General features: G+C 39.9%; 1 protein-coding gene across 1 annotated transcript in view; it reads left to right on the forward strand.

Annotated features, from left to right (window-relative positions):
• The window catches only part of LOC109575088 (UDP-glucuronosyltransferase 3A1-like), a 37991-nt gene that overhangs the window by 8944 nt on the left and 16250 nt on the right, over positions 1 to 12797 (forward strand). The window lies entirely within an intron of this gene.

Genomic DNA, 12797 nt, shown 5'->3' on the forward strand with positions numbered 1-12797 from the left:
ATTTCATGGGAATATTGATTGACTTGGTCAAGATATATTTTCTATTTTATATATTTTTAGATGCTGTTGCCTTAAATTTTGGTTTAAAATTTTATATCTGTATTCATGTGGGATATTGCCCTGTGATTTCTTTGAGATATGTTTTCTGGCATTGATATCAGTACAATGCCTGCCTTACAGGATGAATTTGGGAGTGCTCTCTCCTCAGTTTTCCAGAAGAGTTTGGGTCTATGGGGGCTAGTCTGGTGCTGTGATAGGCTGAAAGCCTGAGATTTTGGAAGCTGGTTGGCAGTCCAGATTTGCAGGGGCTGGCCTGATACTATAGGCTTTTCCAATGACTCAGGGGTAAAGGATCCCCCTGCAGTTCAGGAGACACAGGAGATGCAGGTTGGTCCCTGGGTCAGGAAGACCCCTGGAGGAGGAAATGGCAATCCACTCCAGTATTCTTGCCTGGAGAATTTCATGGACAGAGAAGCCTGGTGAGCTGCAATCCATGGGTTTGAAGAGTCAGACATGACTGAAGTGACTTCGCAGGCACATGCATGGCCTGATAATTGGGGTAAACCTGAGTTGTGAGCGTCTTTAGGAGTCTGGGACCATGGGAGCTGTCAGGCAACAGGGTGGGTGAGGGACCTGGGTTTGTGGGAGTGCCTGGGAAGCCTGCTGCCGTGGAAGGCATCTCTGACTGTGGAAGTCATTTCTGTGCTGGGATGGGCCAGTGCCAGGGTACATGGTAAAGTTGAATCTTACTTCACTTTCCTTCTCCCATGGGAAAGGTAACTGTCCCTGTGCTGGGCTGCCTGGGCTTGCTGGAGAGGTAAGGTGGGTAATATGAATCTATCGTTCTTACCTTCTTAAATACATCTTTCCTCATTTCTATGCTTTGCCCAGGTGCTGTGATCCCCTGCCTGGAATCCTTAGCTCCTGTGAAGTTACTTTCATGCATGAATAGTTGTTCAGATTGGTGTTTCTGGGAGGGGATGGGGCTAGATATTCTTATACCATCATTTTTACTGGTGTTACTTAAGGAGTTTGCTGTTTTCATATTGAAGTGTTTGTGAATTTCTCAAATTCTTTCTGATTTCTAATTTCATTCCACTGTGTTGGAGAAAATAACCTTTTTTTTTGTTTGTTTGTTTATTGTGTTTTAGTAATGGCTTAAACGTGGTGTGTTCTAGAGAATGTTCTGTGTGCACTTGAAAAAAATACATTTTGCTGTTGTTGGGTGGAGTGCTTTACAGATGCCTGTTATCCATAATTGGTTTATCAGTTCAGGTCAGTCGTGTCTGACTCTTTGTGACCCCATGAATTGCAGCACGCCAGGCCTCCCTGTCCATCACCAACTCCTGGAGTTTACCCAAATTCACGTATATCGAGTCAGTGATTCCATCCAGCCATCTCATCCTCTGTTGTCCCATTCTCCTCCTGCCCCCAATCCCTCCCAGCATCAGAGTCTTTTCCAATGAGTCAACTCTTTGCATGAGGTGGCCAAAGTACTGGAGTTTCAGCTTTAGCATCATTCCTTCCAAAGAACACCCAGGACTGATCTCCTTCAGAACGGACTGGTTGGATCTCCTTGCAGTCCAAGGGACTCTCAAGAGTCTTCTCCAACACCACAGTTCAAAAGCATCAATTCTTCAGCGCTCAGCTTTCTTCATAGTCCAACTCTCACATCCATACATGACCACTGGAAAAACAATAGCCTTGACTAGATGGACCTTTGTTGGCAAAGTAATGTCTCTGCTTTTCAATATGCTATCTAGGTTGGCAGTAACTTTCCTTCCAAGGAGTAAGCATCTTTTAATTTCATGGCTGCAGTCACCATCTGCAGTGATTTTGGAGCCCCATAAAATAAAGTCTGACACTGTTTCCACTATTTCCCCATTTATTTCTCATGAAGTGAATTGGTTTATAGTTGTGTTCAAACATTTGGCTTCCTTGTTGATATTCTAATTCTGCATCCATTTTAGTTCTCCCTTTTTTATCTTCTTTACATTAAGTGGATATTTTTTATTTTGTATTTTAAGTTCTTTAATAATTTCTTCACTATTTTGAAAGTTGTTTTTTTTTTTCCCTTAGCAGATGTTCTTCAGTTCAGTCCAGTCTCTCAGTCGTGTCTGACTCTTTGTGACCCCATGGACTGCAGCACACCAGGCCTCCCTGTCCATCACCAGCTCCTGGAGTTTACCCAAATTCATGTCCATTGAGTCAGTGATGCCATCCAACCATCTCATCCTCTACTGTTCCCTTCTCCTCCTGCCTTCAATCTTTCCCAACATCAGGGTCTTTTCAAAGGAGTAAGCTCTTCCCATCAGGTGGCCGAAGTATTGGAGTTTCAGCTTCAACATCAGTCTTTTCAATGAACACCCAGGACTGATCTCCTTTAGGATGGACTGGTTGGATCTCCTTGCAGTCCAAGGGACTCGCAAGAGTCTTCTCCAACACCACAATTCAAAAGCATAAATTCTTCGGTGCTCAGCCTTCTTCACAGTCCAACTCTCACATCCATACATGACTACTGGAAAAACCATAGCCTTGACTAGATGGACCTTTGTTGATAAAGTAATGTCTCTGCTTTTTAATATGCTGTCTAGGTTGGTCATAACTTTCCTTCCAAGGAGTAAGCATCTTTTAATTTCACGGTTGCAGTCACCATTTGCAGTGATTTTGGAGCCACCCCAAAATAAAGTCAGCCACTGTTTCCACTGTTTCCCCATCTATTTGTCACGAAGTTATGGGACCATATGCCATGATCTTTTCTGGTTTTCTGAATGTTGAGCTTTAAGCCAACTTTTTCAGACTCCTCTTTCACTTTCATCAAGAGGCTCTTCAGTTTTTCTTCGCTTTCTGCCATAAGGGTGGTGTCATCTGCATATCTGAGGTTATTGATATTTCTCCTGGCAATCTTGATTCCAGCTTGTGCTTCCTCCAGCCCAGCATTTCTTATGATGTACTCTGCATATAAGTCAAGCAAGCAGGGTGACAATATACAGCCTTGACGTACTGCTTTTCCTATTTGGAACCAGTCCATTGTTCCATGTCTAGTTCTAACTGTTGCTTCCTGACCTGCATACAGGTTTCTCAAGAGGCAGGTGAGGTGGTCTGGTATTCCAGTCTCTTTCAGAATTTTCCATAGTTTATTGTGATCCACACAGTCAAAGGTTTTGGCATAATCAATAAAGTAGAAATAGATGTTTTTCTCGAACTCTCTTTTTTGACGATCCAGCGGATGTTGGCAATTTGATCTCTGGTTCCTCTGCCTTTTCTAAAACCAGCTTGAACATCTGGAAGTTCACGGTTCATGTATTGTTGAAGCCTGGCTTGGATAATTTTCACCATTACTTTACTAGCATGTGAGATGAGTGCAATTGTGTGGTAGTTTGAGCATTCTTTGGAATTGCCTTTCTTTGGGATTGGAATGAAAACTGGCTTTTTCCAGTCCTGTGGCCACTGCTGAGTTTTCCAAATTTGCTGGCATATTGAATGCAGCACTTTCACAGCATCATCTTTTAGGACTTGAGATAGTTCAGCTGGAATTCCATCACCTCTACTAGCTTTGTTCATAGTGATGCTTCCTAAGGCCCACTTGACCTCACAGTCCAGGATGTTTGGCTCTAGGTGAGTAGTCACACCATCGTGATTATCTGTGAAGATCTTTTTTGTACAGTTCTGTGTATTCTTGCCACCTCTTCTTAATATCTTCTGCTTCTGTTAGGTCCATGCCATTTCTGTCCTTTATTGAGCCAATCTTTGCATGAAATGTTCCCTTGGTGTCTCAAATTTTCTTGAAGAGATCTCTAGTCTTTCCCATTGTATTGCTTTCCTCTATTTCTTTGCACTGATCACTGAGGAAGACTTTCTTATCTCTCCTTGCTATTCTTTGGAACTCTGCATTCAGATGCTTATGTCCTTCCTTTTCTCTTTTGCTTTTTGCTTCTCTTCTTCTCACAGCTATTTGTAAGGCTTCCCTAGACAGCCGTTTTGCTTTTTTGCATTTCTTTTTCTTCAGGATGGTCTTGATCCCTGTCTCCAGTACAATGTCACAAACCTCTGTCCATAGTTCATCAGGGACTCTGTCTATCAGGTCTAGTCTCTTAAATCTATTTGTCACTTCTACTGTATAATCGAAAGGGATTTGATTTAGGTCATACCTGAATGGTCTAGTGGTTTTCCCTACTTTCTTCAATTTAAGTCTGATTTTGGCAATAAGGAGTTCATGATCTGAGCCACAGTCAAATCCCGGTCTTGTTCTTGCTGACTGTATAGAGCTTCTCGATCTTTGGGTGCAAAGAATATAATCAGTCTGATTTTGGTGTTGACCACCTGTTGATGTCCATGTGTAGAGTCTTCTCTTGTGTTGTTGGAAGAGGGTGTTTGCTATATCCAGTGCATTCTCTTGGAAAAATTCTATTAGCCTTTGCCCTACTTCATTCTGTACTCCAAGGCCAAATTTGCTTGTTACTCCAGGCATTTCTTGACTTTCTACTTCTGCATTCCAGTCCCCTATAATGAAAAGGACATCTTTTTGGGGTGTAAGTTCTAGAAGGTCTTGTAGGTCTTCATAGCAGTTGTTCTAGGACTTACTATATACATCTTATCTCAGAATCACCTGCTTGGAACTGCCCTGGAGGTCCAGTGGTCAGGATTCTGTGCTTCCACTAGAGGGGGTGTGGGTTTGATCCCTGGTCAAGGAACTAAGATCCCACATGCTACCCTGTGCAGCTAAGAGATATGTATATATACATACATATATACCAAGTGGGCTTCTCAAGTGGCTAAAGTGGTAAAGAATCTGGCTGCCGATGCAGGAGATGCAGGAGACACAGGTTCCATCCCTGGGTTGGAAAGATCCCCTGAGTAGGAAATGGCAAAACCCACTCCAGTATTCTTGCCTGGAAAATTCCATGGACAGAGGAGCCTGGTGGGCTAAAGTCCATGGGGTCGCAAAGAGCCAGACACCACTAAGCCACTGGACACATGTATGTATGTGTGTGTGTGTGTATGTGTGTATTATATATATATATAGTCAATTGCTTAATTAAATTTCTGTTAACTTAATTCCAGTGAGATATAGAGCTATTACTCATTTATAGAGTAACATGGAGTTCTCCATTGTCTTCTTTTCAATGGTGTTTTTGTTATACACATTACATCTATAAATGTTACAGACTGAACAATACTTTATTATAGTTATTACTTAAATTATTTTTATATCTTTTATGAAGGAGGAAAAGTATATATGTAAAACTATTGTTCTATCAAACTTAGTATTTTTAATTTGTGTTTCTCATAATTTTGTGTGTTAGTACCATCTGGATTCTTTTTCTTGGCCCAGTTTGGCTTTCCTCAGCCCCAGTGCTCTTTTTGTTGTTGACAATATATTACATTTCCATGTGTTATAGACCCAATAATATATTATATAACATACTATATAATATATACATATTGTTTTGTAGGATTTCTTTTAAAATAAGTTATGAGAACTTTGAAGATAAGCAAATAGATCTCTTTCTGGAAAGACTGAGGATGTATGAGTCCGCTGCTCTCTGCTGGGCCAGGAGGGTTAGCCATAGTGGATCCGCATGAGCAGATGGAAACCTGTTACTTAATTTGCTATATCCTTGTGTTCTTGTGGATGCCATATGCTCTGAAATCTAGAGGTTTGGGGGTCTTGTCCATCAAGTAGAGGTTTTAAATGCTGGACCTCCAGATGTGGGGGTTCAAACCCTTTGCTTCTCAGAAAGAAGCTGGGAATTGTGAGTTCCTTCCCAATTGTGGGTTGTTGTGTCAAGGCTGGGATTTATGGTAAGACTGTGTCTCAGTCTCTCCTACCCATTTTTTAAAAATATATAAATTTATTTATTTTAATTGGAGGCTAATTACTTTACAATATTATATTGCTTTTGCCATATATCAACATGAATCCACCATGGGTGCACACGTGTTCCTCATACTGAACTCCCCTCCCTCTTCCCTCCCCATACCATCCGTCTTGGTTATCCCAGTGCAACCAGCCCCGAGCATCCTGTATCATGCATCGAACCTGGACTGGCGATTCGCTTCACATAGATATTGTACATGTTTCAATGCCATTCTCCCAAATCATCCCACCCTTGCCCTCTTCCATAGAGTCCAAAAGACTGTTCTACACATCTGTGTCTCTTTTGCTGCCTCACATACAGGGTTATCATTACCATTTTTCTAAATTCCACATATATGCGTTAGTATACTGTATTTGTGTTTTCCTTTCTGGCTTACTTCACTCTGTATAATAGATTCCAGTTTCATCCACCTCATTAGAACTGATTCAAGTGTATTCTTTTTAATGGCTGAGTATTATTCCATTGTGTATATGTACCACAGCTTTCTTATCCATTCGTCTGCTGATGGACACCTAGGTTACTTCCATGTCCTGGCTATTATAAACAGTACTGTGATGAACATTGGGGTACATGTGTCTCTTTCAATAATGGTTTCTTGGTGTGTATGCCCAGCAGTGGGATTGCTGAGTCATATGGCAGAGTACATCATGAGAAATGCTGGGCTGGAAGAAGCACAAGCTGGAATCAAGATTGCCAAGAGAAATATCAATAACCTCAGATATGCAGATGACACCACCCTTATGGCAGAAAGTGAAGAAGAACTAAAAAGCCTCTTGATGAAAGTGAAAGAGGAGAGTGAAAAAGTTGGCTTAAAGCTCAACATTCAGAAAACTAAGATCATGGCATCTGGTCCCATCACTTTATGGAAAATAGATGGGGAAACAATGGAAACAGTGGCTGACTTTATTTTTCTGGGCTCCAAAATCACTGCAGATGGTGATTGCAGCCATGAAGATGCTTACTCCTTGGAAGGAAAGTTATGACCAACCTAGATAACATATTGAAAAGCAGAGACATTACTTTGCCAACAAAGGTCCGTCTAATCAAGGCTATGGTTTTTCCAGTGGTCATGTATGGATGTGAGAGTTGGACTGTGAAGAAAGCTGAGTGCTGAAGAATTGATGCTTTTGAACTGTGGTGTTGGAGAAAACTCTTGAGAGTCCCTTGGACTGCAAGGAGATCCAACCAGTCCATTCTGAAGAAGATCAGTCCTGGGTGTTCTTTGGAAGGAATGATGCTAAAGCTGAAACTCCAATACTTTGGCCCCTTCGTGCAAACAGTTGACTCATTGGAAAAGACCCTAATGCTGGGAGGGATTGGGGGCAGGAGGAGAATGGGACGACAGAGGATGAGATGGCTGGATGGCATCACTGACTTGATGGACGTGAGTTTGCATGAACTCTGGGAGTTGGTGATGGACAGGGAGGCCTGGTGTGCTGCAATTCATGGGGTCCCAAAGAGTCGGACATGACTGAGACTGAACTGAGCTGAACTGATGGCAGTTCTATTTCCAGTTTTTTAAGGAATCTCCACATTGTTCTCCATAGTGGCTGTACTAGTTTGCATTCCCACCAACAGTGTAAGAGGGTTCCCTTTTCTCCACACCTTCTCCAGCATTTATTGCTTGTAGACTTTTGGATAGCAGCCATTCTGACTGGTGTAAAATAGTACCTCATTATGGTTTTTATTTGCATTTCTCTGATAATGAGTGATCTTGAGCATCTTTTCATGTGATTGTTAGCCATCTGCATGTCTTCTTTGGAGAAATGTCTGTTTAGTTCTTTGGCCCATTTTTTGATTGGGTCATTTATTTTTCTGGAATTGAGCTGCAGGAGTTGCTTGTATACTTTTGAGATTAATTCTTTGTCAGTTGCTTCATTTGCTATTATTTTCTCCCATTCTGAAGGTTGTCTTTTCACCTTGCTTATAATTTCCTTTGTTGTGCAAAAGTTTTAATTTTAGTTAGGTCCCATTTGTTTATTTTTGCTTTTATTTCCAATATTCTGGGAGGTAGGCCATAGAGGATCCTGCTGTGATTTATGTCAGAGAGTGTTTTGCCTGTGTTCTCCTCTAGGAGTTTTATAGTTTCTGGTCTTACGTTTAGATCTTTAATCCATTTTGAGTTTATTTTTGTGTATGGTGTTAGAAACTGTTCCAGTTTCATTCTTTTACAAGTGGTTGACCAGTTTTCCCAGCACCACTTGTTAAAGAGATTGTCTTTTCTCCATAGTATATTCTTGCCTCCTTTGTCAAAGATAAGGTGTCCATAGGTGCATGGATTTATCTCTGGGCTTTCTATTTTATTCCATTGATCTATATTTCTGTCTTTGTGCCAGTACCATACCGTTTTGATGACTGTGGCTTTATAGTAGAGCCTGAAGTCAGGCAGGTTGATTCCTCCAGTTCCATTCTTCTTTCTCAAGATAGCTTTGGCTATTCGAGGTTTTTTGTATTTCCATACAAATTGTGAAATTATTTGTTCTAGCTCTTTGAAAAATATCGTTGGTAGCTTGATAGGGATTGCATTGAACCTATAGATTGCTTTGGGTAGTATACTCATTTTCACTATATTGATTCTTCTGATCCATGAACAGATCTATTAGTGTCCTCTTTGATTTCTTTCACCAGTGTTTTATAGTTTTCTATATATAGGTCTTTAGTTTCTTTAGGTAGATATATTCCTAAGTATTTTATTCTTTTCGTTGCAATGGTGAATGGAATTGTTTCCTTAATTTCTCTTTCTATTTTCTCATTATTAGTGTATGGGAATGCAAAGGATTTCTGTGTATTGATTTTATATCCTGCAACTTTACTATATTCATTGATTAGCTCTAGTAATTTTCTGGTGGAGTCTTTAGGGTTTTCTATGTAGAGGATCATGTCATCTGCAAACAGTGAGAGTTTTACTTCTTTTCCAATTTGTATCCCTTTTATTTCTTTTTCTGCTCTGATTGCTGTGGCCAAAACTTCCAAAACTATGTTGAATAGTAGTGGTGAAAGTGGGAAGGAACCCTTGTCTTGTTCCTGACTTTAGGGGAAATGCTTTCAATTTTTCACCATTGCCTCCTACCCATTTTGATGTGCTGTTTTCTTTTTTTGCTCAACAGATGCATAGTCACTCATCTAGTTCCTGGATTTCTTTCAGAGGGAATTTATCTGTATGTAGCTACAGATATGATGGGTTTATGGAGCCATCAAATAGAAGTTCAAGAGCCTCCTACATCACCATCATTTTTAAAAAACCTTTTTATTTTGTATTGGAGTATAGCCAATTAACAATGTTGTGATAGCTTCAGGTGAACAGTGAAGGGCCTCAGCCATACATATAAATGGCTGAGGCTCCCAACTCCCCTCTCATCCAGGCTGCTGCTGCGTAACATTGAGCAGAGTTCCATTGCTATACAGTAGGTCTTTTTGTTTATTCTTTTTTGAACATAGCAGTGTGTACATGTCCATCCCAAACTTCCCAACTATCCCTTCCTTCCAGTCTTCTCCCCCACCCCTGGGGCAACCGTAAGTTCATTCTCTAAGTCTGTGAGTCTCTTTCTATTTTGTAAATAAGTTCATTTGCATCATTTCTTTTTTCAATTCCACATATAAGGGATGCCATATGGTATTTCTCCTTCTGTGTCTGATTTACTTCATTCAATATGTATGTCACCATTTTGAATTGGAACTGACAACTTCATTCTTTTGTGTGTGGAGATCTAGTTTTCCCAGTATCACTTGTTGAAAAGACTTTGTTTTCTCATTGAATGGTCATGGTCCCTGGTCAAAAATGTTTTGGGGAGCTTTTTTTATATTGGTCTGCATTTCTGTTTTATTCCAGTTCCATACTATATTAATTACTGTAGCTTTCTAGTGAATTTTGAAATCAGGAAGTGTGATTCCTCTAGCTTTGTTCTTTTTCATGATTGCTTTGGCTATGCATGATACAGTGGTAAAGAATCTGCCTACCAATGCAGGAGATGCAAGAGACTCTGGTTCAATCACTGTGTCAGGAAGATCCCCTGGAATATTAAATGGCAACCCACTCCAGTATTCTTGCATGGAAAATTCCATGGACAGAGGAGCGTGGGCTATAGTCTATAGGGTCACAAACTATGGGACGTGACTGAGCATGGGTGCTTGTGTCATTGGCTATTTCAGATATTAGAGATTTCAAAGTAGTTTTAAGATGTTTTTTTTTTTTCCCCCATTACTGCAAAAGACATCATTGGGATTTTGATAGGGATTGCATTGAATCTGTAGATCATTTTGGGTGGTATTGACATCTTAACAACTGAGTCTTCCAATTCATGAACATGGAATGTATTTACATTTATTTGTCTCCTCTAATTTCTTTCAAAATTGCTTTGCAGTTTTCACTTCACAAATCTTTCAACTCTTTGGCTAAGCTAAATCCCAAGTACTTTATTCTTTTTGATGCTACTGTATTTGGAATTATTTTTGAAAATATTTTAAAGTATTCATTTATAGTATAGAAAGGCAACTGATTTTTATGTATGAACTTTTTATCTTGCTACTTTGATGAATTCACTTTTTAGTTCCAACATTTTTTGTGGAATCTTTAGGGTTTTTAACATGTAAGATTACATCATCTGTGAACAGAGATTCTTTTACTTTTCCTTTCCAATTTGGATGCCCTTTTTTCCTTCTTTGCTTCCTTTGCCTGACTACTCTGGCTACATCTTCCAGTACTATATTGAATAGAAATAGTTAAGAGGTCTCCTTGCCTTGTTACTGACCTTAGTGGAAAGTTTTCAGTCTTTCTTCACTGAGTATAATGTTTGCTATTGGTTTTTCATACATAGTTTTTATTATGTTGAGGTTCAGTTCAGTTCAGTTCAGTCACTCAGTCGTGTCCAACTCTTTGCAACCCCATGAACTGCAGCACGCCAGGCCTCCCTGTCCATCACCAACTCCCAGAGTCCACCCAAACTCATGTCCATCGAGTCGGTGATGCCATCCAGCCATCTCATCCTCTGTCATCCCCTTCTCCTCCTGCCCCCAATCTTTCCAAGCATCAGGGTCTTTTCAAATGAGTCAGCCCTTCACATCAGGTGGCCAAAGTATTGGAGTTTCAGCTTCAACATCAGTTCTTCCAATGAACACCCAGGACTGATCTCCTTTAGGATGGACTGGTTGGATCTCCTTGCAGTCCAAGGGACTCGCAAGAGTTGAGGAAGTTTTCCTTCTATTCCTAGTTTGTTGAGTGTTTTTTTTTTAAATTATGAATGGATTTTGAATTTTATCAAATACTTTTTCTGCATCAGTTGAATTGGTCATGTGATTTTTGTCCTTCATTCTGTTAATCTGGTATCTTTTATCAATTGGTTTTTGTTTACTGAGGTATCTTTGCCTTCGAGGAATAAACCATTGTGTATAATCCTCTTCATATTCTGTTGAATTTTATTTGCTGCTTTTTTTTGAGGGCTTTTGTATCAATGTTTATAAAGGACATTAGTCTATAGGTTTCCTTTTTTCGTAGTGTGCTTGTCTGGCTTTCCCAGATTGGGAAAGGAGTACATCAAGGCTGGCATATTGTCACCCTGCTTGTTTAACTTATATGCAGAGTACATCATGTGAAATGTCATGTGGATGAAGCACAAGCACAAGCACAAGCTGGAATCAAGATTGCCAGGAGAAACATCAATAACCTCAGATATGCAGATGATGCCACACTTAGCAGAAAGCAAAGAGGAACTAAAAAGCCTCTTGATATAGGTGAAAGAGGAGAATGAAAAAGCTGGCTTAAAACTCAGCATTCAAAAAACAAAGATCATGGCATCTGATCCCATCACTTCACGGCAAACAGAAGGGGAAACAATGGAAACAGAGATAGATTTTATTTCCTTGGGCCCCAAAATCACGGCAGATGGTGACTGCAGCCATGAAATTAAAAGATATTTGCTCCTTGGAAGAAAAGCTATGACTAACCTCTACAGCATATTAAAAAGCAGAGGCATTACATTGCCAACAAAGGTCCATCTGGTCAAGGCTATGGTTTTGCCAGTAGTCATGTGTGGATGTGATAATTGGAGTATAAAGAAAGATGAATGCCGAAGAATTTATGCTTTTGAACTGTGGTGTTGGAGAAGACTCTTGAGAACCCCTTGGACTGTAAGGAGATCAAACCAGTCAATCGTAAAAGAAATCAGTTTTGAATATTCATTGGAAGGACTGATGCTGAAGCCAAAACTCCAATACTTTGGCCACCTGAGGTGAAGGACTGACTCCTTAGAAAAGATCCTGATGTTGGGAAAGATTGAAGGCAGGATGAGAAGGGGATGATAGAGGATGAGATGGTTGGATGACATCACCAACTCGATGGATGTGAATCTGAGCAAGCTCCAGGAGTTGGTGATGGACAGGGAAGCTTGGTGTGCTGCAGTCCATAGGGTTGCAAAGAGCTGGACACGAGTGCATGACTGAACTGTACTGAACTGTCTGGCTTTGGTATCAGGGAAATGCTGGCTTCATAAAACGAGTTTGAAAGTGTTTCCATCTGTTCAACTCTTTGGAACAATTTGAGAAGGAGTAGCATTTTGAGAAGAAGCATTTCTTCTTTAAATGTTTGGTAGGATTTACTAGTGCTACTATTGGATCCAGGGCTTGATTTTATTGAGAGATTTTGACTGCTGATTTAATTTCCTTATGACTTATAAATCTATTCAAATTTTCTATTTCTTTATGATTTACTATTAATTGGTTTTATGTCTCTAAGAATTTTAAAATTTCATCTAGATTATCCAATTTGTTGGTGTACAGTTTTTCACATATTTCTTATAATACTAATTTCTGTATAACTGGCAATGACACCATTTTCAATTTGGATTTTAGTAATTTGAGTATTCGCTCTCTCTCTTTTTTTCTTAGTATTTCTAGCTAAATATTTGTCAATTTTATTGATCT

The sequence above is a fragment of the Bos indicus genome, chromosome 20 (assembly GCF_029378745.1).
Source record: "Bos indicus isolate NIAB-ARS_2022 breed Sahiwal x Tharparkar chromosome 20, NIAB-ARS_B.indTharparkar_mat_pri_1.0, whole genome shotgun sequence".
Taxonomy (NCBI): domain Eukaryota; kingdom Metazoa; phylum Chordata; class Mammalia; order Artiodactyla; family Bovidae; genus Bos; species Bos indicus.